A 27,935-nucleotide genomic window follows, 5' to 3' on the forward strand; every position below is an offset into this window, starting at 1 on the left:
GTGGCGAGATGCTGGAGGGGGTGCCACTGCCACAGGGATGGGGTGAAGGTGAAGGGCAAGGGCCTCTGCCACTGTGAGGGGTGCCCATTTGAACACGGGCCCCCCTTCCCCTTGCTATGCTAGTAGTGAGAGGAAATGATCCATGCTGCCTTGAAAGTGATGAGGCCACTCCTGGGAAAAGTCCTCTTTGAATCGGCTTCAAGTTTCTGCTAATCTATTTTTTCCTTTGGTTTCACTTTCTGTTTTCTCCTCTACCTTTTTGTTTGTTTGTTAAACCCCTTCTTCCCCAGTTTTTTAAGCTGGCAAATTTCCAAGTGTTCGCCCATGTGGCCAGGAACTAGTCTGCAGTACCTCACTTGGTTGTCTCAGTCTCTCAGCTTGATGAGAAAGGGATTCCTTGCTCCTGCCTATGTGGCACCAGACCTGGTGAAGGGCAACAGAGAGAGCTGTCTTTCTTCATCCTTTGCAGAATGTTGCCCAGCAACGATATGAACCCTTCAGAAACAAGGACATCTGTATTTACCTATTGTACAGATGAGAACATTAAGGAAAGCAAAGGAATTGTTTTCTTCAAGCAGGTCATTTTATTGCCCCCAGATGCAGTAATGAAGAGGTGAGACATTTGTATTGGATGAAATAAAGGGCCACAGTTTTATTTATTAACATGCCATCTGCCACAAGATTAACTAACTAGTTAAACCAACCAAACCTGGTACTGGTAGCTAACTGGTCTGGGATAGTATAACTTCTTAACACTACCCACAATCCAAAGCTTAAGAAAAGTCCACCCCGGCTCCATGCCAGTGATCAGTAGCTGCTCTGATCACCACACATTGTAACCACAACTACTAAGGTGACTCGGGGATTCCTGCTTTCTTTTCCACCACACAAGCCCTATGATGCTTAGTGGGTGAGCAGACAGTCCTCAAGGGGCTCCATTCCTTTTGCATCCTCTGAGCCCAATGACTGAGAGGCTGATCTAGGGAAATCCTGTCATCACTTGATGTCTCAGGGTGCCTACCAAATCTAAAGCTAGGCACTTTCTACCCTGGCACCATTGCCATTGTGACTACATTTTGCTTCAATACATGAAGTGTGGTGTGACCCTGCCATGTAGGCAATGCGGAGCAGGCAAACCCTTCAACTCCCAGTCCAGTTTGGGCTGCAGGGTGGGATTCCTGCTTAGCTCCTGGAAGCCAAGCCGCTACATTTCCATGGCCACATGAGTGAATGGAAGAGTGCTTCTTGGATTTAGTTATGATTTATTTAAAATATTTATACCCCACCCCTGCAGTACATTACTGCTCGGGACGGCTCACAACATTTATAAAACAGTTACAATATAAAACCAGACTAATAAAATTAACCAAATTAACAAGTTACAAATCCAAGCTAAAACCATAATCATAATTAGCTTTTAAAATTCCCAATTAAATTCTTAAAGCTAAAAACTAAGAATTATAAAAACTAAAGAACCTACCAGCTATACACAACAGGTGAAACATTAAAAAGCCTCTTTAAAAATATATGTCTTTAGTTGTTTTTTATAAACACTGAGAGAGGGAGCATGGTGAAGCTCTTCAGGGAAGACATTCCAAAGCTGAGGGGCCACAACCGAAAAGGCCCTGTCTCTAGTCCCCACCAACCGGATCTCTGTTAGTGGCAGGGCCATGAGCAGGGCCTGAGATGATGAGCAGAGGGCCCTGGCAGGCTCATATGGGCAAATGTGGTCCGACAGGTGCCCTGGCTCCAAACCATGTAGGGCTTTAAAGGTCAATACCAGCACCTTGAATCTAGCCTGGAAGCAGACTGGTAGCCAATGAAGCTGATGCAGGATGGGTGTAATAATCGTGAAGTGACCTGCACCCACGAGCATCCTTGCGGCAGCATTCTGAACCAGCTGAAGCTTCTGAACCATCTTCAAGGGCAGCCCCACATAGAGTGCACTGCAGTCGTCCAATCTGGACGTTACCAAAGCATGAGTGACTGAGGTCAGGTCTGACTTCTCCAAGTAGGGTTGCAGCTGGCTCACCAGCCATAGCTGGTAAAAGGCATTTCTGCACACCGCTACCACCTGTGCCTCCAAAGACAGCGTTTGGTCCAGAATCACCCGCAAGCTGCGGGTTCAAATGTGGATGGGAAAAGGAGCTGGCGCTTTCAGCTGCCCAACTTTCTCCTTGTCATTGGCCCTTCCTTTCATGCAGCAGCATGCTTCCCAACAGGTGACGTGCGGCGAGATGCCGCTCCCCCCTCCCTACCCCCCCCCCAATTCATTCCCCCAACTTCTGGCAACACACAAGTGCAGAGCCAATACTGCACTTCTTCCCCCAATAGCAGAAGATATTTAGCCCTGGCTGTTTTCCAATATAATTGGGTGACCCAATACATCTTTTCAGGAGAGTTCAGACCCTGCTCATCCACACAACGTCATGGGCTCAGCAGTCCAGAAAGCAGAAGTAGATAGTGGGGTGGAAAAATGTAGGGAAGAAGTCTGTTTGGCCAGATGCTCCAGGATATCTTGGGATTCCAGCCAATACAGAGCCTTGGGATTAAAACCCTTCAGCATGTTGGCAGAGCTGACAGTCAGTGAAATGGGGATTGCAAAGCAGCTGTATTTTTCTGGATGCAAACAGAGCCTCTGGGATCATGTTCTGTGTTGTGGTTTATGAGGCAATGCTAGCTAGCTCTTGCTGACTAGCTGCATCTGACTGTTTCATTATTCCATAATGGGTTGAAAGAGCTTGTGTGTCTGTGTGTGCATGTGCATGCAAAAAAGACAGGGGTAGGATTGGTGCCTGCCTGGGCTGTGTTAAGCTGCCTTGGTCCTTTTTGGACCAGGCCTCATGTTAAGCATGCGGTGGGCAAATAGAAATTTGCTTACATGTAAGCGAAGTTTTATCTGGAAGTAAGTGATGAACTGGCAGCAGGGTGCGGGGCAAGGAGCGGAACGGTGGTGGCGGAGGAGAGTGGCTGAGGGGCAGTGCAGCTCGCCCCCAGCCCCACACCCTCTTAGAGACAGCCCCAACTGGTCTCCCTTTCCCCTTGGAGAGGGATTGCAGCTCTTGGCATGTGAAATCCAGGGAAGTTAACCATAAAGCATGTGAGTAATTTTCCAGATCAGTATCTTGGACAGCATGATGTTATGGGATATACTACTCTGCTGTGCAAAGTGAAGAGATCACCATCTCTCCCGGCTTTTTTATAGTTTGATAGCTGAAGGGATCCTGCTTAATGGCCTTGGATGGTTGGTGGCTACTCCAAGCCACTGGAATTTGAGTCACACCTCACCTGTCTGGGCAGGGAATGAAGGAAACACTTTTGCAGTTCAAACTGGACCAGAAAAAGGATATTGAGCATTGTTTGGCTGAGTGATAAAAGGCAGTCTTGGGGAGCTATATGGGTGTGCTGTTGCTTTGTATTTGGGGGGGGGAGACTGCTGCTGTATTAGCATTACCTGCTGGAATACCTGCCTCCCTACTCTATTTGTATACAGTATTTGTACATGAATAGATACTACAAAAATAATCTTTAGTCCCCAGTACTTTCTTTGCAAAAGGAAAATGGCTTTGCCTGCCCTGCAGCTTCCTACTGCAGGCCTTAACCGATTTTCTTTGCATCTTAAACAGTGGACACATAACAGAAGTACTGGACTTAGTGACATTGTGGAGGGGAAAGGTTAATGATATGTGTTATGTATTTTCATTTTATGTTTTAATGCTGTGTTGTGAGCTGCCCAGAGAACAATTTGTTATGGGGCAGCTAACAAATAAAGATGATGATGATGATGATTTATTAATGGGCTTCTTTTTATCTCCTTTACAAGTAACAGACTTAGAACACAAACAGTGTTGTCTGGGACAAATAAGGATTATTTAACTTAATAAAATCAGTTATTTTAAAAATAACGCTGCCTCAGAATATCTTAGTCTAGGCACCACAGTTAAATTTCCAGGGCTTTGTCAATCCCTGTCCTAGTGTTTTACTTCGACTACTGTAATGTACTATACATGGGACTGCCCTTGGATACTGTTTGGAAACCTTCATTAGTACAGCATGCAGCAGCCAGTCTCATTACCCTTGCTGGATAAGATAAAGTATAAGAACAAATTCTTCATGAGCTTCTTTGGGTGTTCATTTTGTTTCCAGGCCAATTTCAAAGTGGTGTTTTGTAAAATTAGTAATGACAGCTGAGGGGGCTTTTTCTATTATACCCCCCAGATTGTGGAACTGTCTTCCCAAAGAAATCTGACAAATTTGGGAACTTGGTCCATTTAAGGAGGCCTTGAAAGCCTTTTCAGATTAGCTTTCAGTTACAGAATATGACAGCTGGAGTGACAATTACTGTTTTCTACTGCTGTTTGAAATAACTTGGTTCATCTTTATTGTTTATTTGAGCGTCCTAGTGATTTTATTATTGTTATTTTATTGATATTCCCTGCCTTGGTAATATTTTATTGAAAGGCTGAAGGTTAAAATTTCTAAATAAATGAAATAAGGTCGAGGCTGCATTGATCTATTTAACAGCAAAGTGGGTATGTTGGTTACCCGTGTTTCTTTGAATGTGTGTGATAACTTTGCAATGGAAACTTCAATTTAAAGGAGAAATAGAAAAACACTATGGACAGCATGGAGTGAAGATGGCAATTCTCAGGCTGATTAGCCAGAACTGGTCAACTCTCCACTTCCATTCAGCCACTTTCAGGTGCCTGGCATGCTCTGTCCCATCAGTCCTCTCTGCTTTAGATTTCTTTGCTTTTCAGACCTTGCTTTTGCCTAACCCCATCTAGAGCAGTGATTATCACTATTTTTCAAGTGGGGGCCACTTTGGCAATACACCTTCAATGGGAGAGCCATTTACCAGTGTGCTGGCCTCTGCACAGTACTGTGTTTTTCTCAGGCCCTCTCTTAAGAGCTTTTGGCGGAAAGCACTGGAAAGGGCTGCACATCCTATCACTCCAGGTACACCTTCCAAGATGATGCAGGGGCTCAAAAGGGCTCTGCTTCCCTTAAAGGACTAACACTGGGCAAAGTATAGAGAGAGCTGGTTTTGTGGCATCAAGCACGGATTGTCCCCTTTGCCAAGCAGGGTCAGCCCTGGTTTGCATTTGAATGGGAGATTGCATGTGAGCACTGTAAGACATTCCCCTCAGGGGTTAAGAGCATCTGCATGCTTGCATGTAGTTCCCTCCCTTGACAACAAGATAGGGCTGAGAGAGACTCCTGTCTGCAGCCTTGGAGAAGCTGTTTCCAGGTTGAGTGGACAATACTGAGCTAGGTGGGCCAGTGGTCAGGCTCGGTACAAGGCAGCATCCTGTGTTCCTATAGCACTGCATGGTGGGATTGGTCTCCTCCACATGGCTCCGGGGGGACTGTGCAAGCTATTCAGCTTTGTCCCAAAGCTTCACTCAGACCCACTAAACAATTAGTCAGGGAGCTGCACTTCATGGGAGCCACCACTGGCTCCTGAGTCTTACAGTGAAGCTCTAGAGGCAGAAGCTCCCTGGTTTGATGGTGTTTGGGGAGAACCTTCTCTGCCATTTCTTAGCATCACACATTCTCAATCAGAAATCTTGCTGGACTTTATAGCATCACTTCCTCTTGTTCTTGTTCTTAGCTGGACATGCTCTCCCCAGCACAAGACATCATACTCTCCAAAACCGTTAGGATTGTGTAGCCACAGAGAGTCCAAGAGAACTGATGAGCCATCAGGAGGAGACTATAGGAAACATCCATGAAGGCATTAGCATCCAAGTGTGTGCGGGCTTGTTCTTGGGCCGCTCTGGGGAGTCCGTTGCTTATTTCAGCATGTTTGGCTGTTTTATAAACATTTGCTGAAGTTTAATAACCAGCAGGAAGTTAATATGATCCCCCCTCTAGTAAATCTTGGACTCTCGCTAAGGGAGGACTTCATCCTGTGTAGGTAACGGGTTTGTGGGAAATGAAAGCAGCGTTGCTGTGAAAGGTCAGCTAAGATGTTAACGCTTTGATCTGTAACAAAGCACCTAGAATGCTGTAATTACATTACTCTAGGCTGTGCGCTTTGTGTTTTATAAGGTTTAGATGTAATTATATGTGTGTGATGTTGTTTTGTGTAACTAAGTAGATCGTAGGCTGCCTTAGGGCTTTGTGAAAAGTCAGAGTTGAAATGGAATAAAACGAATTGACTCTAAGAAAAAGGAGGAGGTACTGAACTTCTTCATGGAATGTGTAATTAACTTATAGATTCACCTCAGGAGACACAGTTAGTAACCCAAACTGGGAAGCACACCAATAACAAGCCTGCCATACTGTTCATGGCTGTTTCCCGTACTGACACTTTACCAGCAAAGAATGTAAGTGCCCTGCTGGATTACGAGTCCAAGCACCCACCTACTCAAGTATACTGTTTCCCACAGTAGCCAACCAGAGGGTTCCAGGAACCCCACAAGCAGTGGCCCTCCCTTTTTGCTTGTCCCCCAGCAACTGATATTGTGAGGTATACTGCCCTTGAACATGGAGGTTTCATTTGACCATCATGACTATTAGCCATAGAGAAACTTCTCCTTTTCTGTGAAACTGTCTTATCCCCCTTTAAAGTCATCATCCTTTTTGTTGCTGGTGCCTAACTCACGTTTCTTTTTTGGACAGGGGTGTCAAACTGTGGCCCTCCAGCTGTTGTTGAACTACAACTCCCATCATCCACAGTCGGGGATGATGGAAGTTGTAGGCCAACAACAGCTGGAGGGCCACAGTTTGACACCCCTTTTTGAGCCTACTTTCCTGTAGGCTTATGAGATCACCCAGCATTCTGTGTGTGTTTCCATGTCGCCATCTGTGTGTCCCCCCCATCAACTTCGCAACCCGGGGCCAATATGAACCAAATCGGGTACAGTTGTAGGGACACATAGCGACACCTCAACAGCGTAGTTTGTGACGATGTCATCCACTCTGATCCACAATGGTGGATGCATAAACTTTTGAGCCACAAGTGGACTAACTTGTGAACTGCCTAACCGATTTGAACCAAATGTGCTACAGCTGTAGAGACACACAGGGATGCCCAAATGGTGTGGTGTGATATCATCCATTCCAATTCAAGATGGCACCTGTGTGAACATCTGAGGTGCAAGCAAGCTAATTTGTAGACTGTCTAACCAATTTAAACCAAATTAGGTACAGTTGCAGTGAATGACGCATAGGGACACCTCAACGATGTAGTGAGATGGGTCTCATGATCAGTGAGACCCGCCTCGAGAGGGTTAGCAGGGAGAGCGGGCTTCGCCTGCTCTCCCTGCACACGAGCAGGCTGCAGCTTTGGGTGGCCGGATCGGCCGCCCACATGACTGCCAGCTCTGTCACGGGGCTGTGGGGATTGGGAGCCACATGGCCCCCAGAAGATCTAGGATGCTCTGTGCGAGTGCACAGAGTATGCTGGAGAGCCCCTGAGGCTGCTTTTCAGCCTCCCGGGTGGGGTCTCCTCGTGAGTTGCTGTGGCATGGAGCTGCGCTGTGGCAACACAAGATCCAGAAACCCCGGTTAGCAGAGCGCTTGCTCCGCTAACCTGGGCTAAGGGGAGGGCTGCAGAAGCTGGTTGCCCGCTGTGAGGCAACTGGGCTTGCCTGCGAGCCCAGTGGTTCCCATGGTCCGCTAAAATCGGGCTAGCCTCCCCTTGCCCGATTTTAGCCGATCGTGAGAATAGCCTCAGTGTGTAATAATGTCATCCATCCTGAACCAAGATGGCAGACTCATAAACCTTTTAGGCGTAAGTGGGATAATTTGTGAACCGCCTAACCGATTTGAATCAGATTTGCAACAGCTGTAGAAACACACAAGGATGCCCAAATGGCATGGTGTGTGATGATGTCATCCATTCCAATTCAAGTTGGTGGCTGTGTGAAAATCTGAGGTGCAAGCAAGCTTATTCGTGAACTGTAAACCAAATTAGGTACAGTAGCGGTGAGTGACACATAGGGACACTTCAATGATGTAGTTTGTGATGATGTCATCCACCCTGATCCAAGATGGTGGACGCGTAAACTTTTGAGGTGCAGGTGAGCTAACTTGTGAACTGCGTAACTGATTTCAACCAAATTTGCTGCAGCTGTAGGGACACACAGGCACACCTCAACAGCAAAGATTATGACAATGTCGTCCACCCCAATTCAAGATGGTGGATTTCTGAGGCACAAGTGCACTAACTTGTGGACAGTCTAACTGATTTGAACCAAATTTGCTGCAGCTGAATGGACACATAAGGATGCTCCAATGGTATAATTGGTGATGATGTCACTCACCCTGATCCAAGATGGTGGATGCATAATCCTTTGAGGAGCAAGTGCACTAACTTGAGGACTGTCTAACCGATTTGAACCAAATTTGGAATAGCTGTAGTGAGTGACACACAGGGACACCTCAATGGTGCATTCTGTAATGATGACATCCACCCCGATCCAAAATGGCAGACACATGAACATTTGAGGCACAAGAGATCTAACTTGTGGACCTCGATTTGCACCAAATTTAGTCCAGATGTAGAGACAGTAAAAGGAAAATAGGCTGATTAGTACTAGAACAACCTTTGTCTTAAAGCTTCAAATTTATTATGTAAAAACAGATGACAGTGCTTTGTAAAAACTTTGTTTAAAATGTTGTTAAAAGCATAGAAAAAACAACTGTACGTTTCAGCGTCAAACTCCAGCCTCAATGTTGTTCCTCCATCTTCTGTGGGTCACCTGCTTATATTGTTCACAACTTTAATTACACACTCCAGCAGTAATTTCAATCAACAAACGAGGTAAAAAGTTGGGGAGGGAGAAGACAAGAGACAATGGGAACCAAGGTCATACAGCTGTGTGTCTGTGTTCCTACATTACATATTCCTTAGTAGCCAGTATACTTCACGGTCTCCTTTAATGCCAGCCTCAGCCCCCCTTTTAAGACTGTGAGCCCTGGGGACACAGGGAACATCATGTGGCAGTGAGTTCCATAAGTTAATGATGCATTGTGTTTGAAGAACTTTCTTTTGTCTGTCCTGAATCTACTGCTAATCAGTGGACTAAAATGTGTGGATTTTTAAAAAAACTCCACAGAAGTCACACTATAGTTATTTGATCTGTGTTGTTTGGAGCCTTTTACTAGCAGCTTCTGAGCCCTCCCTTCCTGATAATTCATTGTGTTGAGCTCAAGACACTCAGCCACCCACCCTCCCTGGGAGAAATATAGTATTCTTTCAGTGAACTTGGCCCTGTGAGAACAGCTAAGGCCAACTGTACTGGCCATAGGCCAGCTGGCATCCCCTCCACAACCTGGAGAAATCTGTCTAGGTCAGACAGACAGAATGTAGGATGCTGGGAGCAGCGTTCTCCAGTCATGTCTCTGGCATTGCTCGCTCCCCAGAATGGGATGCCTTAATTGGGTGCTGTGACAGCTAACTCTTCTCTGGTTACCCTGCAATTGTGGCTGCTGTGCTTTTGCAGATGGAGGTGAAATATAATGTCTGCTTTTTGTTGCTGTGGGTTCCCCCACTTTGCAAAGCTCAGTAGCCGTGACTGAGCTCCATGGTTGCAGTTCGCCCTCAGGGAGAAGGTGGGTGTTTGTGTGTATGCTCCTAAAAGGGTGTAGTGTGTGGTGGGTGCAATGGGAATTGCTTAATGGAGCGAGGAGATGTTTGGAAGCCTGTGGCTGTAGAGTTGGAAATGTGTTTTCATGTGGGTGCCTTAGACATAATGCACGTGTAAGTTAAGACAGTTTGTGCGGGGAAGAAGAGCTTGTTTTGGAATTAGCTACCAGTCTACATAGATGTGCTTGCTTTATAAAAAGCTTTGCATGTCTGCAATGGAGAGGAGTGTATGTATTGTGGATCCAGTTATCAGATAGTACTGTATGATCTTGAACGAGACACGTTTTGTGCAGAACACATGTACATAGAACTGTGTTCATGTGGGGTTTTTTGCTTCTCTTGTTTGTTAGATTCCAAGAAGACTTCCTTTCTGGGCATCTGGGTCTTTGGTTTTGTTGCTGGCACTAACAAAACAATCTGGTTGCCAGGTCTGCTATACACATCAAGCTCTACTTCCCTGTCACATGCTCCAACCTTTCTGGGGAGAAATGGAGATGGAATGGCAATTTGGGTGTTGCAGGACAGCTGGGGTTGGCACTCATCATGTTTAGAACGGAGGGAGGACCTTTCTGAGTACCATTTGCCATTTTCAATGGGCGTGAATCAGCCCGAAATTAAGAAGCTGGTGCTGGAGTTTAGATAGAAGACAAGTGAAGTGGCTGAGCCCTTTCTGGGAGACGGTCTATATTTTAAAGTTTCTAAGGCACCAACAGAGATGCAACCATTGTACCTCCTTCCCTATGCTGCCCCTGTTCTTCTTGCCCCTCCCCCCTTTTCTCTTGCCACAACAGTAGCCTGCGGGGCTCTAACTTTGCCTTGTACAGTAGGAGCAAGGGGGTGGCAGCTAAAGGGATCCATGGACGATTGTGCTGAGAGGTGCAGCAGCCATATCCTTGCTTAGTGCCTCAGAACGTTGAAAGGTACATAGGGCATTGTCTCCACACAACATGGAGAACCTCAACAAGAAAGCATCACTTTACCCAAGTTTTTATTTCTTTGTCTTTGAGGCAGCTCTGCCTGCTGTTCCGAGCAGAGTGAGAGATTTTGCTTCCATGCTTTCATTCTGATTTTTAATTTATAACTTAATCTATAATTTATAAAGCATGCTTCAGTATACAACTCCCAAGGTGGAATAAATATGAGGGTATGGTGATAATGTGCTAGGATCCTGTTGCTCCAGGTAGCTCACTGAGAGCCTGCTCTGTTAGTTGGGCACACAGCTGAAGTGTGCAGCACTGAGAACGGGATGTGCCCAGGCAGATCCCGTGTTCTATGGTTCCCGAAAGTGACTTTGTGAAGAGGCCTATTCCACTGAAATGAGCAAAAGTGTGTGTGTGTGCATATGCGTGTGCAGGGAAGGGATGGTATCATGTTTCAGCACAATGCAAAAGATGGAAGCGATTTGGAGAGTCTGCTGGTTGGCGCTGACACCCAAACCTTAGTGGTTCTGAAAAGGCCCCACCACCGCTGGAGGGCTTTGAAGTTCATATGGAAAATACCAACGTCAGTACCCTGCTGGGAGCCATCCATCTAACACAGATCAGCCCAGAATCAGGAACTGGTCCCAGCCATACACCCACGCTTCAGGCTGTGCCCCAACAGGAACTCTCTGCAACAGAGGAGGAGTAAAAATATGAAGTGAGGAGAGCTGGCTTTCTTTCTACAAGGGCTGCGCTTTTATACAGAGGGATTGCAGCGTGACCAAAGTGATGGATTCCACCACAATTTCCTCTATACACGGGACCTCACACAAGTCCCTTTCCTGTCTGGGGTCTCATTTGTGCCTCAAAAGTAAACAGTCATGGGCTCTACTTTGCTATTGTGGATGAATAGCTAGCAGTGATGCTTTCTGATCAGCCCTGCATACAGTCTCTTTCTTGCAATAGTATTGCTCTGTGGACAGTGTGGATGTGAGCGGACCTCTGTGGCTTAGTCCAGATCATTTCAGAGCCAGGGCACATGGTTGTGATTTGATGCTGATGTCATTTGCACAATTGGGTAACTGTTTGAAAGGGCCATTATGGGATTGTTTGTGTCTCCCCTTGCTTGCTTGAGCATTGTGCCAGGAAACTGGACCCCATTATTATCAGACTCCTTGGTAAAGTAATGGAATGAGATACATGTATATGTAGAGAACTTTGCTGAGTGTCCTGAATGTTGTATATTGGTGACCACAGATGAGCTCCAGCTGCTCAGTACAGAAAAGATGGGTCATGCAAATCGCAGACACAGCAGGGATTTGCAGGGCACAGCATCTTCTGGATTTCAGCAAAAGTTTGTCTATCTGTCCTATCTATCTATCTATCTATCTATCTGTCTGTCTGTCTGTCTGTCTGTCTGTCTAATAAACAAACAAATAAACCCTTTATACCCCCTGCAGCACACTACAGCTCAGGGCAGCTCACAGCATTAATAAAAAGATACAGTGTAAAATAAGACAAATAAAGTTAACCAAATTTAAGTTAAAACACATTAAGAACCAGGCTAAAACTACATTTAAAACAACAACTTTTTTAAAAAGTTTGAAATTAAAGGTTATTTTAAAAACTAAGGCCTATAAAAACTAAAGAACCTACTAGATATAAACAGAGATGAAACATTTAAAAGCTTATCTAAAAAGATGTGTTTTCAATTTTAAACAAAAACACTGGGAGGGAGCATGGTGAAGCTGTATGTGGAGCCGAGGGGCCACAACCGAAAAGGCCTTGTCTCTAGTTCCCACTAACTGGATCTCTGTTAGTGGTATGAGCAAGGCCTGAGATGTTGAGTGGGAAGACAGCACGTTTTTGGGATTCCTATATGATGTCCTCCCATATGATGATGAGAAGACGGCAAGTATTGTTTGGGAGCTGGACAGCAGAGCCTTTCTCCTCTGGCCCCAGAGCTGCAACTCTTTGCTGCAAGTTGTGAGAGAAGGGGAGGTAGATATGGCACTCTGGTTATGAAACTCCTGAACACATGGGTTATGCTTCATGCTCCTTTGGATGCCAAAACCACCTTGTTTAGGCTTGCCTTTTAATAATGTGCTCTTGACTTGGTACTTCCTGTTGGAATGCTGATGTGCTGTTCTTTTTATTTGTGGTTATACCTGCTCCTCACTGTTCTTTGGTTTGTGTTTGATTGATTGACCGACTGAAATTGTGATGCACCTTGGAAGCTGCATTACAGAACCGAAAGCTGGAATAGAAGTTTAAAAAATAAAATCCTGGCAACACACATACACAAGCGAACAGAACCCTGTTGTGATATCCTCTGTAGCCTCCATAATAGCTGCTGACCTTACCTGCATCATGTGAGTTCGGCTTGTGCCGTCTGAGCAAGACATTGATGATTCCAACAACTCTAGATTACCAGGTGTTCTCCTCTGGGCATCTGCTAGCCTTGCCCCTAGATGGATGGAATAAGTAGCATGTGCACTGGAAAAGGAACATAATAGTGCATTAATTTTCCATACCTTTATAAATCATTGAAATGAGAGCATGATGTCGTGGATCAAGGGTTTCGGTTCAGTCTGGGAATTTGAACCAAGGTTCAAATCCCCATTTCAGCCATGGTCACAGGGAGATGTTCACTCCCTCTCAATGTCACCTACCTCATAGGGCACGCCACATATACCACCTTGAGAAAAGATGGAATAAATCTGTAATTCAGAGCAAAAAAAAAAAAATTAGAATAGGAACTTTCCCGTGACATCAGTGAAATATATGGCATGTGGAATATATTAGCTGAACAAAAGGGTTAGAGAGTCTGACCATTCTGGTCAATTTTGCCAATGCAAGCTATGGGGACCAGAATAGTTTAGCATTATGGCCACCCCAAGGCTATAGCAAGAGCATTTCAAGAAGATGAAATGACTGGCCAAGAGCATGGCAGTGTGTGCTGTGTCAGCCACTTGAGGTTATAAGACAGAGGTGGAGTCTTTAATCAATTAAATGCTTACAAACCCCTAATGATTATTGCTGGCTGGGCTGAGCTCCAACAGGGAATTGCTGGCCCGAGCCTGGAAATTAGGTTTTCTCTCGAAGCCAAGAAAATGTAACCCTGAATGGTTTAGCTCCTTGAAGGGGAAGAGAAATACGGAGTTTGGGCAGAGCTGATCCTCAGAATGTCTTCTAATCAGGGCTGTGAAGTTGAAGGAAATAAGATGGTGGTTCTGTTCAACAAGGAGCCAGCATACTTCCCTGCTGTACAGCAAAACAAGCCAGGAATGCAATCCCACCCCACAAATGGAAATATTGGCTTATGGAGTTAATTATTTTCCTATCCAATTAAACAGAAGTGAAATTGAGAGAAAAGGAGTGCAGATCGATTACAGATGCCTAGAGAGCAAAACAGTATTCCCTCCAGCCTTGTTTTTGTCTGCTAAAAGAACTTAATGTATCATTTCTGTCCCTGCTTTGTTAGCAGGAAGTTTGGGGACACTGACTGTCTGAAGAGACTGTGCACGGCTCTGAGAAAAACTATTCACCAAGCTCACCCAACAGTCTTGGCTGACCTCTGATAAGTGGAACCTAAGTTGTTGGGAAGCAACTGTCAAAATCTCTTGCACTTCAGGATGTGTGTGTGGCGGGGGGTGGGTGGGTGGGTAGGGAAATATGCTCCATATTGCTGGATCTGTCTATAAAAACAAATATCCAAACCTAAGGACAAAGGGAGTCCTTAAAGTGCAGGGGCGTCTGAGTGGCCCCGTTCAGACATAACGTCAAACCAGAGGTAAACATACCAGAGATTTGAGTTCGTGATTGTCTGAAAGCGTGAAGCTGTGGTTTAATCACCCAACTGCATCTCTGTTTTCGCTCCCAAACCTGGATCTCAACCTTTGGTTTGTAGTGAGTTTTGCTGATGAAACCTGAGGTTAAAAGGCAGAATTGTGTCTGAATTCTGCCACCACTATAACCTGGATTTCATGCACAAGCTCCTCCCACCACTAGAGAGTCTGGCTCAGAGCAGCCCATAAATGCGTCACTTCTAGGGTGGCTGCATTTCTCTCTGGTTGCCTCTCTGTGGCCCCACCCTCTGCTGTCCCCTCCCTCTGCCGTCCCCTTGCTCTTCCTGCTGCTGCTTAGCAACAGGGATGTCGCATCCCTGCGGTTCCTGCATTTAAAGGGATGGAATAGCAGTGGAGAAAGCACACTTAAAAAGAAGAAGAATAGACATATGTGCATGGAGCCTTTCATTGACCTAACACCTGATCCAGCCCCATTCGTGGGGCTCTCAGATCTTATCAATGGAGTGTGGTTTCTTTGGTTTTAATGTACACAAAGGTGTGGAGAGGAAACCAGACTGAGGGAATCCTGGTTGCTGGACCACAGAAGGGTCAGGGGTGCTTTTCTGGTATTCCAGGAACAGATCTTATTGACTTCCTAGGAGGGGAGATGTGTATACATACACACACACACACACACACACACACACACACACACACACACTGGCAGGCAAAGGATCCTGGGGATTGGTTCACTGTAGCCAAGGGTGCCACCAGGCTTGCAAACGTGGGCAAAGCTGTGAGAAAGACCCAACTCACTCTCATCCTTGTGCCAGCTTGCTGGCCAGGGGGTTAGCCTTCTCATGAGGGCCAGTCCATCAGAGATAACAGGAATACCAATGTGTTTCAGCTCTCTCATGGGGTAATCCTTCTAACTATAGTGGGTCTCACTGGTTAAAAATATAAGTCATACTCTGCATCTTCCCCCGTCCACCCAACCCTTCCGGACTCAAAAGTGGTCTGGGCCACTTCTGGTTTTCAAGCAGTTCTGAGTTGGGTGGGCAGATAAGGAGAGACCAAGGAAGAAACCTATGTCCCAGGCTAAAAACCAGCCACTGTGAGGCACTCTGGAATGGGATACCCATGGATTAGCCAGCTAGGTGACCATGAGCAGCAAAATCGAGCATGGAAATGCAGGGAGATCAGACTCTTTTAAGATGAGTTTATATTGTTACAATCTCCGGGACTGGGAGAGATGTTGCTGAGGGCCCCTCCCTGGGGCTTTGGTGGAACTGTTTGGGCAGTAAAAACCTTCCAGCCCACATGGGTTTCTCTATGGCCAGGCAATTGCATGAGAGAGTGATCCGCTCCAGATGCAGAATCCATTTTCATCGCATAAGAGGAATCTCTTATGAGATTTAATCCTGCTCTAGATGGATAATTCGTCTCATGATGTGTGTCCAAGACCAAGCATGCTTGCACCCAGGGGAAGGGGCTGGTTCCCCTGTCCCCCACCAACTTGTACAAAAAATAGAGCAATACTGCCAAAAATGGAAGGATTTTTTGGATTTTAGGCAAATCCTATGTAATCTCGCCCTCTTCCTAGCAGTCTCATCCTGTCCATCCATATGTAAGCCTCATTTGGGACTAGTGGGAGGAAAAAATAGAAGCCCCTGGAGAAATGAGGAGGAGGGCATGCATCCCATGGCATATTTGCTAGAGAATGGGCTGGTATGGGTATGTCACATATGGCCATTGCCAGGAACAAACTCATTCTGCGAACATATGGGGAAAAGTAGAGGGATTGCTTATGCAGTCTATCTTTAACCAGTATAAGTGGGAGGAGAGGAGCCCAATCCTCTCTTCCCAGGGGAGGGAAGAGGGGGGCCACAAGACCCTTCTTCCCCAACTGCAGAAGACAGTGGTGTGAGCTGTGTGAGGAAAGGATTAACATGTCTTTGCCCTGCCGAGGGCAGGCAAACACTGCTGTAAAGGCATGATCATGCTGACCATGAGCCCTCTAACATCGCAGCCAATGGTGCAGCTTCACTAGCATGCTGATGCCGTGCCCTCAGTCTGGCGACATGAGAAGGATGGAGCTTGCTGAGATGCAGCCCAGGCGGACATGGGAAAGGGAGGGATTCCTCTACCCAGTAGCCAGAGGCTGCCAAACTGTAGTTAGTCAATTGTCTGTGCAGGGGCGGAGGGAGACCAGCAGGGGCCCAGGTTCACCCTGCTGCCACTGCCCCCTAGCCCCACCCCCTGCATCAGACATAAGCATCTGATGTCAGATGCAGGGTGTGTAGTTGAGTCACACACCCCGCATCTCATAGCCAGGGGGCATGGCTTAGCTTACAAATGGGGTCGCACAGCCCCATTTGTGGGCTAAGTCCAGTCAGTGCCACGTTCACAGCACAGCTGGAACAGCTCTCCCTGCCTTTTAAAGGCAGGGAGAGTCGCTCCTGGCCATTCTCTGAGCACAGCGCTGGTGATTTCGCTCACAGTGTGGCTAGGAGCAACAATACCTGCTCTTAAAAGGCGGGGGAGCTGCTCCGGCCATGCTGCGAATGCGGCGCTGGCCAGATTTTGCTCGTAAATGGGGCTGTGCAGCCTTGTTTGTGAGCGAAATAAAGCCCCTGCATCTGACGTCAGATGCAGGAGTGTGGCCGGGGCACAAAGCGTGGCCTCTGAAGCATGGCGGCCTGCGTTCTTCGAACCCATTCATGCAATGGAGGCTCCACCCGTGCATCTGTGGCATGATTCCCAGCTTCAGAGATTTGAAGCTGGCTTGCCGGCTTCTAATCAACTTGACTCTGACAGATTACAACATAGAGCACATTTGAAGATCTATGCTCAGGCAATACGTGTGGCAAAAAGCGATTCTTTTCTGCCCGTATTGCATCTGCAAGCTCCCACCTGGAGGAGCTGTTCAGGGTTGTGAGAGGGCTAGTGTGTGCCCCTCCTCACTTAAATCAGAACTTGGAACCATCTATTACCTGCTGTGATATTTTAATGAGTTATTTCTGGATAAAATATCTCATATTTGGGCCGACTTAGATTCAGATGCTACAATTGCTGCAGTGTCTAATGCGGAGGTATCCAACGAATCCTCTTATGTGGTTAGGCTGAATCAGTTTCAGTTTGTGATTCCTGAGGAAGTTGACGAGCTGCTTGGAGCGGTCAACCTGTTCTCCTGAACCACCTGTTCTCTTGACCCTTGTCTCACTTGGCTTATACTATCAGCCCGTGGGTTGTCCTAGAAGGCCTGGTAGAGATTATAAATGGATCTCTGGCAGGGTGTCTCCTTATCTCAAGGAGGCAATTATTAGACCTCTTTTGAAGATGCTAGCATTGGATCCCTCATAGTTAAGCAACTATAGGCCTGTCTCAAACCTTCCGTGATTGGGCAAGGTAATTGAGAGGGTGGTGGTCTCCTAGCTCCAGGCAGTCTTGGAGGAAACTATCTAGACTCATTTCAGACTGGCTTTCAGATGGACTGTGGGGTGGAGACTGCCTTGGTTGGCCTGATGGATGATCTCCAATTGGAAACTGACCGAGGGAGTGTGACTCTGTTGGTCCTTTTAGATCTCTCAGTGGCTTTCAATACTATCAACCATAGTAACCTTCTGGAACGTCTGAGGGGGTTAGAGTGGGAGGCACTGCTCTGTAGTGGTTCCGCTCCTACCTCTCAGGCAGATTCCAGATGATGTTCCTTGGAAACTGTTGCTCTACAAAATCTGAACTCTTGTATAGTGTCCCTTGGGGCTCCACATTGTCTCCAGTGTTGTTAAACATCTACATGAAATTGCTGGGAGAGATCATCAGGAAATTTGGTGCAGGGTGTTATCAGATGACACCCAAATCTATTTCTCCATGTCAACATCATTGGGAGAAGGCATAACCTCCCTAAATGCCTGTCTGGAGGTGGTGGTGATGGGCTGGATGAGGGATAACAAACTGAGACTGAATCCAGATAGAATGGCGGTACTTATTGTGTGGGGTTGGAGCTCAGGAGACGATTTTGATCTGCCAGTTCTGGATGGGGTCATGCTCCCCCAGAAGGAATAGGTATGTAGTCTGGGGGTGCTTCTGGATCCTAACCTCTCCTTGGTGTCCCAGGTTGAGGCGGTGGCCAGAGGTGCTTTTTATCAGCTTCGGCTGATATGCTAGCTGCATCCATTTCTTGAGATAAAGGACCTCAAAACAGTGGTACATCTGCTGGGAACTTCCAGATTTGACTTGAGCAGTGTGCTCTGTGTGGGGTTGCATTTGAATGTAGTTCGGAAACTGCAGTTGGTACACAATGCGGCAGCCAGGTTGGTCTTGGAGAGACCGTATTACTCCTGTGTTGAAAGAGGTACACTGGCTGCTGATAAGTTTCCATGAAAAATAAAAGGTGCTGGTTATAAAGCCCTAAACATCTTAGGTCCTGGGCATTTAAGAGAACATCTTCTTTGCCATGATCCCCACTGCCCTTTGAGATAATCTGGAGAGGTTTATCTGCAGTTGCCACCGGCTCGTCTAGTAGTTACTCAGGGATGGACCTTTTTTGTTGCTGCCCCAAGGCTTTGGAATGTGCTCCCTGCTGAAATCAGAGCCTCTTCATTTCTGACAACTTTTTAAAAGGCAGTTAAAACACATTTGTTCACCCAGCCTTTTAATTAGATTTATAGTTTTACATTGTGTTAAATTTTAAATTTGCTTTAATGTTTTAATTCTGTATTAATTTGTACTGTTTTTATTATAAACAGTCCACAGATATATGTTTTGGGTGGTATAGAAATTTGTTAAATAAATACACCACAGCTTCGTCTACCCAAGGTTTCATGCTATGTCCGAATGGGACCAGTGTTCCCACTCATTACATGCTATCATGTTAGCTCTGGATCAGCACTACTACACTGGGGCCATAGTGGGGGAATTAAAATGGCAGCTTCAGCTGTGCCAGCCCTGAGAGGAGTGCTTGGAAGGAACATATCCCACCCACCCCCAAAGGAGGGGCTTTACTCAGTGGTAGAGCATCTGCTTAGCATGCAGATGACCCCAGGTTCCATCCCTGGCATCTCAAGGTGGAGTTGTCTGAAACCCTGGAGAGTCACTGCCAGTAGACAACACTGAGCTTATGTTCTGACTTGGTATAAGGCAGCTTTCCTATGTCATCTATGTAAATCCAGTATGGCATCAGTGGTGGTAGGCCCTGGCTCCAGTATTTGCTCAAGGATGCTGTGTGTTGATGAGAGCTTATACTCTTGACTCTGTACCAAAATCAGGGCTGTTGCTAGGTACTTAAAAGATCTGGGACTCAGACCCATAGCCCCACTTTTCATAATCAAACTCAATTGTAACACGCCCGCCCCCCCCAATAATTATTAAAGTTTTTTAAAAGGCTCTAATATTATAGTACAGCACTTATGATGGTGGAAGCAGCAGAGAGCTAGGTGAGAGTAGGAACTCTCTATGTGCTGTGCAGGTGCCTTTGCTGCTGCACTGCCTTTCTGGAAGAGGTCACGGAGGAGGCAGTTCCAGGCTGGGTGGGCAGACAAGGAGAGGCCAGGGATGAATCCTGTGTCCCAGCTTAATCAGTACCGGCTAATTCACAGGGGACCTGTGCCCCATGGGCCAACCCCTAATGATGCCCCAGACAACCCAAGGGAGTCCTGCTCCCTCAGTAGCAGCAGCAGTCTAGCAATAGCTCGACTGATGGCCAATAAGGAACCAGGCCTTTGCTGTCATGGCACTTTATTGTGGAATTCCCTTCTGTCGAGCCAGCTCAGTGTTTGGAATGCTGGTAAAAAGAAAACATCTTTTTGCTCCAGTGGGCTTTTGAGACCTTCAGTGCTATAGGAGCCAGCTTAGCCTTTCATACTTCTAGCATCTGCTGGGCAGACTTTCCTTTGCTTCACTGCTGTGGCTGATTTGTTGGTTTATTTGTAGTTTGAATCTATAGTGTTTTTACATATTGTTGTTTTACACTGTGTTGTTAGTCACCCTGAGGGCTATATGGAACCATGTTCAGAGGGATAAACATCTTAAAATAATAATGCTAACATGAAGAACATTCTGGTGTCCTTCTACCCTTACACATTTAAGGTTCATAACTCACGAATAAAGGCATATTTTCTGTCCTTCTCACATACACATATCTCACTTTTTTACATAAATAGATTGAACATAAGTGTGACATCCAGACTAATAATGCCCCAGTGCTTAATCAATGCTACTGAAGAGTTTCAGACTTGCACTGCACTGGTGTTTGTGAGCAGGGGGAGGAATTAGGCAACTTCCCCTTTCCCCAGAAGCACTCTGTGCCAGCCGATATTACGTCCCTGAGGGCTGCACAACCCATGGGGACATATTTTTGCGTGGCACAGAGCACTTCCAGGGGGAAGGGGAGATTATTGAAATTTACCCCTCCCTGCATGAATGGTGGAGCTGTTAGTAAAACTCTTTAGAAGCATCATGCTTCTCTGCTAGCATCAGTGCTTTGTTAGTCTGGATTTCAGCCACTGTTTTAATCACTATGCTTTGCTATGGGCAGGATAGCCTTAGTGTGAAGGAGGATATTCTAAGCAGCAACATTCCCAAGCTCATGAGAAAGCCACCTTCCAAAGTTCAGAGAACTGAACTAAATCTTGTCAGTTTGACAAGAGTTATGGCACACCAAATGGATGGGAGCGTAAAACCTCGTAGGGCAATCTTGTGCATATTTACTTCGGAGTAGTAAGTCCTACTGTGTTCAATGCGGTTTGTTCTCAAGACAATGTGCTTGTACTGTACACACTTATTAGGGAATAAGTCCCATTGAACCCAGTGAGAATTACTTCTGAGAAACGTTAGGGTTGTACTGAGAGTTCCCCAAACTCGGGAAGGTTGCTTTCCCATAAGTTTGGGAGTTTTACTGGTTTCAGGGTTAGAATATCCAGAATGACATTAAAACTTCCCTGCTGTGCCCTTCCCATAGGTACAGCAGAGTGATTAAAACAATGTGCTTAACAATTTCAATCATAGTAAGTAGAAAAAGGGATGCATGTGTGCACACTCATGCATACAAGGGACAGAAAACATGCCTTGAACCATTCGCTCTCAAGAGAGAAAGAGGATTCACTTTGATCCCCTGTTTTCTGATTCAGCTGCAGTGGGTTTGGTGTTAAATCCATGACTCATAGATTTACGCTCTTGTATTCTGTGGCAGCTGCAGTGTGGATCTATGTGTTTCAGAATTTGTTATGCAGTCAGTCTGGTGGATTTAGAGAAAGATATTGGGAGTGTAATTCTAAGCAGTACTACACCCAGAGGGTTTTATGTTTGTTTTTATATCATACAGCCAGGATACAAAATAATTTGCAATAGCACTCGATGAGAAGAATGAATTAGAATCTGCCCTTGGGAAAATTTACGTGGCTTCTTTGTCCCAAATCAAACCTGGCAATCACCTCTAAGCCTATACCTGCACACACCCAATTCTCTACCACTAACGGTCTATATAAGCTACTTATTTTGAATGTGATTGGTTCTTTCTTCAGCCAACTGCAGGAAAAAACAAATGTATTGGTTCTAGCAGCATGATCCCATATGCTTCCTTCCCCCTCCCCTAATTCCCCTAACCACAGGCAGACACATACCAAGGAGCGCTCTGGCAAATTAGTCTTCTCTCCTCCCCTCTTCTTGTCTCTGTCTCCAGCTCCGCCCTGCAGCAGTTTTTGAATGAAAATAAAATGCCATTAACCCCTTTGTTTCCCTGACTCCTCGTTCTCTTGTTTTTAATTCAAGACTTCTGGTGATTTCCTTTTTTTAAAATTACCTGATGTGGAAAGAGTACCAAGTTTAGATATGCAAACAAAGGTTTAATGCCTCTGGAATAAGGGAAAGGCACTGTTTAAAACAGCCATTGTTCTATATTTAAGTTATTAGGATTTTTTACTATAAGAACTAAGGTGAATGTCTCTCCCCCCACCCACCCACCCCCACCCCAGCAGCTCAGGAAACTGAGCACTTGTAGATTTAGATTTCAGGTGGGCCACAGTAGCTCTGAAGAGGTTTCACAGATAGGGTTGCCAACTTCTCTTTTCCCCCCAGCTCAGCTTCTAACCTCTGTCTTTAACATCAGCTTGATGTGCAAACTATTAGCAAATGTTAATGCTTATTTCCATGGCTCTCCTGATGTCTGCCGTCCAAGAAGTTACAAGATCAGGTCAGTCTTTTTTTCCTGGCAAGCTGGTAACAAGATCCTTAGATCCTGGAATTTAAGTAAACGCTCTATGCCCCAGAGTCCACATAGGCAACCCTCTCTGGCATATGGGGAAAACTCGTGAGTAGTGTACAGCTCTTGAATGAGATAGGACCAGCCCTATCTCAGTTTTCCCCTGCAGCAGAGAACGCCACAGCTCTAGCCCAGGACCTGTCAAATATTAAGGATTCATCGACTCTGTGAAGCCAAAGTTACTGGGGGGGATTGTTTCATCATATTCTAACATCTCATAAAGAAAACAAAAAGAAAAAGAAGCCATTGCTTCTGCAAGCTCACGTCCAGCGGAGTTGTCTTGGGTTGTGAGTGGGCTAGTATATGTCTCTCCTCCCTTGAATCATAATTTGGACCCATCTGTTACCCATTGTGACATTTTAAATGAGCACCCCCCCCCCCCCGATAAAATCTTTCATATTTGAACTGAATTAGATGCTACAGTTACTGTAGAGTGTACTGTGGAAGTGTCACATGAAATTGGACCAATTTCACTTTGTGACTCCAGAGAATGTGGACAAGCTGCTTGGGACACTTCACATTACTACCTGTCCTCTTGATCCTTGCCCAACATGGCTTATACAAGCTAGCAGGGAGGTTATTGGAGAGGGCCTTGTTAAGACCATTAATGCTTCTCTGAGGGAGGGCAGGATGTCTCTTGTCTCAAGGAGGCGATTCTTAGACCACTGTTGAAGAAACCTGCACTGGATCCTTCAGAATTAAGCAATTATAAGCCTGTCTCCAACCTCTCATAGTTGGGCAAGGTGATTGAGATGGTGATGGCGTCTCAGCTCCAGATAGTCTTGGAAGAAGCAAATTATCTGGACCCATTTCAGGCAGGCTTTTTAGGCAGGCTATTGTGTTTTAGAGTTTTTAATCTGTATTTTAAACTGTTTTGATTGTGTTAATGTTTTAATTGTGGTGTTTTTAGATTGTGAACCACCCCATGGACTTGTGTATGGAGCAGTATAAAAACATGTTAAATAAATAAATACATGAAATACATTGAAATAAAACATAAGAGTGGGGGGGACTCCCTTCCTGAGATCTCTGTCTCCACTCTTCTGAACTATGTATTCTAGCAAGTAAATGCCTTAACTCACTGCCTGTATAATCTCCCCCTCCCCTTAAATTATTTCATCCTAGTCATTCATTCATTATTTTCCATGGAAAAATCCCTAACTGAAGTGCTTTTGCACAATCCACCTCTTTGCCACCTGCTGGTTCGATCAGTTTCTTTTGATGGCCTATTCACCAGGAATGTACTCTCAGTTGGTCCCTTATTCTGGAAGATGTCTGAACAAAGAAATTCTATTTCTGTTTGCATGGACCTGAATAAGCCACACAGTGCAGAGTGGGAACTGAGATTGATCTGCCATGTTCCCACAAAGCTATTGATGACTTTGACTAAAGCTTTAACTGAGAACAAGAAACTGAAACAGAATAAAGCTGTTCTCACGAGTAGCCAAGACTGGGCTAGGGCAGCTAAAAAAATGGAGCACTGGTAGGGGAAAAGTGGCAGGAGGGGTAAGTGTAAACACCGCCCCCCCCCCCCCCCCGCCCTTAAAGGGAGACCTCTGCCGGCACCGGACTGCGCCTCCGCAGTTCCATGCACATCCCTAGATCCGACCAGCCTGGACCCTTCTCATCCCTCCTGCCCCCTGAAGGGAATGAAAGCCCCACAGGAGGGATGCCACACCCTTCTCCAGACTCCACAGGGCCACACAAGCAACCAGGTAATGTGGCCTTTTTTTGTTTTTTAATAGTCAAAAGGAGATGATACTTGGATTTGATTCATAAAGACAAAGCCCTGTATTTTTCAGCTCTAGTTTTGAATAGTGTTCTGGGAGCAGGAGTATGTCTCTGCATCAAAGCTGCATTCCACAGGCATCAGCTGATCAGGGCTTGGATAGTGATGGTGTGTGTGTTTCTGTGTGAACCCCCAAAGAGAACAGGTGCTTGCTGCAAACAGCCCACATATTCCTAGCAGCTGTCACCCCACTTGCCTGGCAGCAGCCAAGTGGTATAAATCTGTCCTGCCTTCCTCCTGCCATCTCAGCAGACGTTATCTTTTCCATGCCAGTTTTGGGAGGATAGTAGGTCTCCAGGCCCACGTCTGCCTTCTGTATGTCTTCTATATGTCTGTCTCTAATTGTAAAGACTTAGTTGGCAGACCTTCACAGTTCAGTCAATGTGGTTTGCTCTAAATATGCTCCTCATTTGTCTTTTGGGAGCACATCCTAAAATCACCTGTTTTATGAGCCCCTGGTGGCGCAGTGGTAAAACTGCCGCCCTGTAATCAGAAGGTTACAAGTTCGATCCTGACCAGGGGCTCAAGGTTGACTCAGCCTTCCATCCTTCCGAGGTCGGTAAAATGAGTACCCAGAATGTTGGGGGCAATATGCTAAATCATTGTAAACCACTTAGAGAGCTCCAGCTATAGAGCGGTATATAAATGTAAGTGCTATTGCTAAGTGCTATTGCTATTATTCAAATCAGTTGGCTAAGGAATGATAAAAGGACTGTTTTTGCACCTCCTACCAGCACACACAACTTGTCAGGGTTGATTTACATGTTGCACCAGTTACATCATGGACGCTGGCTCAAATAGCATCTCTGTTGCAAGTGCTTCATGCCATGTGACACTTGGAATTGTTTGCTGTGTGGATCTGCCACGTTGCAGAGAGAGTTTCCATCCTGGTTTGCCCGCATCGTGTGGAGAGTCCCCATGCCACTGGTGGGCATTCTTGACATCGGCTAGCAGAGGCATGAAGACTCTCACGTGACATGTATAGCAAGTCACAGCCACTCTATGGAAGCTGTTCCGACCTGCTTCTACATGGCTGCATCACGTAGTACCCAATGCACACTTATGAGGAGAGAGTGGATTTTGATCTGTTTTAATAATTGTGGGTATGGATATGGAACTACGGGGTGGTAGTTATTCTGGATTAATGAGTCCGGATCAAAAGAGTGCAATAGAGCATTAGAACAGAGGTTTCAGAGGGAACCTTCCCTTGCTTGACAGTACCTCTTTTAGCTAGTTTAGATTCCAAACCCAGAGACTGAAAGGAAGTTGTTGAAATGGGAAATAACCAACGTGTCTGGATGCAAACAAATGGTCTAGATCCTGCTCTGCTCTCAGTTCTTAATTGGCAGTTTCAGTTTCGGATTGGTAGTAATGCCTTTGTCCCTTGTCCCCACCCCGCTTCTTGTTTTATCTGACCCAGGTAAGTAATGCCTACTAGCTCCTGAATAGCAGGACAGAATGGGAGATGATGGTGAGCTGTGGTATTCAATTCTGGCTTTTATCATCTCGCTCAGTTGTGAGAGGACTTGCCGCTTGAGTGCTCATTGGGTTGCATTTTCCCTTTCCCGCCAATGTTGCTGAGGCATGACCTGGCATGGTGTTGTGCAAAGCACTTGTGCATTCTGTCTAGACAAGATTCTCAGTGAGCCTAACATACAGGGGTTTGCAACACCAGTACTGGGGGCTGGCCCCTTCTCTGTGTGACCCAGCTTTCCTGCTGGGGCACTGGCATCACCATGCCTCCTGCAGCAAATAGGAGCTGCAGGAGGCCCAATCCGAATCACAACCACAGCAATGGCAGACAGTTAAAGCCCCTCTTCCAGCTGATATGTAGGGGGGAAAAGGCAAGGACATGTGGCCCAATGCCGTGCTTTACGTGACATGTAGTCTGGCCCTTGGGTAGACAGCCAGACATGCTTAATGGAGTCATTCTTTCCTTGCAAAAGGGGGGAAGTGGGGTGCAGGGGAGTGGCAGCTTCAGAAGTCGGGAGAAGGTCAGTGCTCCGTCTGATCTGATTTAAGAGTCTTTTGCTGTAACTCTCCCAAATGCTGGCCAGAGAACTGAAGAAAGGAGGGAAAGCATAAGCTTCCAGCTAGCTGATTTATAAGGCAGGCAGTGGACTCAAAGAAGGGGTGGGGAAGATGGGCTTCTTCAGGCTAGCTGATTTACAAGGCAGGCGGTGGGCTCAGGGGAGGAGTGGTGCGGAGCAGCACACAGGAAGAGTGAATAATTGATCACCCTTTTAATCACACCATGCATGGGGATTCCTTTGGAGTGAGTGGTGGCCTTTCTGTGGTGCCTTACTCCTGGGTCTGTCAGCTTAGCCTTCATTACTGCCTAATTGCATTGCTCAGTATGTTGGACTCTCATTGCTTAAAACAGCCTAGCAATTCTGTGTGAGAGGCGTTGGTTGAGTGCCAAGTTACAGACTCAACTAATATTTGAATTAGCCTCAGCATGAGCAATCACAGCTAACCGTGGAGATATGAGGAACTGCTCAGTCCAGGCGGGGACACTGTGGTGGAGTCACATCACCTCTATCTACAGCTTCTTAACAGTCAGTTTCCACACACTTGTGTCTGCTTGCACATCTCTGGCATGCACATACAGCCACTTCTACATCTGTGTACAGACTCACATATATACTTGAACTCACACTGCACTTACTTACACACACATGGAGTTAATGAAGAATATGGAACCAGACCCATCACTTGCTGTTTTGTAGTTTTCCTGGGCATAGGGATAAACAAGGTGTAGGCTGAGGTCTCACTGACAAGAGAGGAGAGGGGGGGAAATCCTGCCTAGGCAAAGGAAAGCTTGAGGAAGGAATTACTTATTTCTGAGTCTACAGGGACATGTTCTTCCAGCTTTGCTAAAGTTATGTTTAACCCTCTCTGTTCAGCTACAGAGCTCAGAACACTCTGTAAATACAGACTGCTGGTATAAGCTCAGAGCAAATGACTTTTAGCAAAGCTCGGAGCAAATGACTGGGATAGCATGTCTTTCTGCTCCTTGATTAAATAGCAGAGACATGTAAATCAATCAGCTGATTTATGTTCTTTTGTTCTTTTATATGATCTTTTATAATCCCTGAGGGCTAATGTGTATGATGGGGAAATATAATGCAAAGGGAGGGGTGCTAATGTGTTAAAATAGTTAACATGTGTGGATCAAATACTACATATTTAAACATGCCACCGAACACACAATTTAGCTTGACCAGCTGAGACATTTAAGCACATGGGCTGTGGTCCAGTGCTGGACCTCTTTTCAGGCAATTGTGGCTCTCCATTTGTCAGCTATGGTAGCTGCAGGCACCATGTGTATATTTGGAGTTCCATCTATTATTGCCAGCCATGGAAGCACATAGGCTCTGTAACGCTAATTACCAGCCACAGGGGGCTAAGGCCCTGAATAGCTTCATACCACCCTGTGAGACAAAGAAAGCATAGTGGCTGACAAATGAGGCATGCATGTAAGTAGGGTGCGTGGGCACGCAGCAACACCCCTCATCTACCTTCCCCTGCCCCTTCGCACTCATGCCGTTGCATGGCTTGTTTTTGATCTTACTAAGCATTT

General features: G+C 46.0%; 1 protein-coding gene and 1 long non-coding RNA gene across 7 annotated transcripts in view; one reads left to right on the top strand and one right to left on the bottom strand.

Annotated features, from left to right (window-relative positions):
* The window catches only part of NAV1 (neuron navigator 1), a 409,357-nt gene that overhangs the window by 290,409 nt on the left and 91,013 nt on the right, over window positions 1-27,935 (top strand). The window lies entirely within an intron of this gene.
* Window positions 10,594-21,964, bottom strand: LOC128322398 (uncharacterized). Its single transcript, XR_008305694.1, has 4 exons — window positions 21,926-21,964; window positions 13,191-13,238; window positions 12,882-13,014; window positions 10,594-11,207 (listed from the first exon to the last, which is right to left on the bottom strand). It is a non-coding gene; the product is annotated as an uncharacterized LOC128322398 (long non-coding RNA).

The sequence above is a fragment of the Hemicordylus capensis genome, chromosome 4, assembly GCF_027244095.1.
Source record: "Hemicordylus capensis ecotype Gifberg chromosome 4, rHemCap1.1.pri, whole genome shotgun sequence".
NCBI lineage: Eukaryota > Metazoa > Chordata > Lepidosauria > Squamata > Cordylidae > Hemicordylus > Hemicordylus capensis.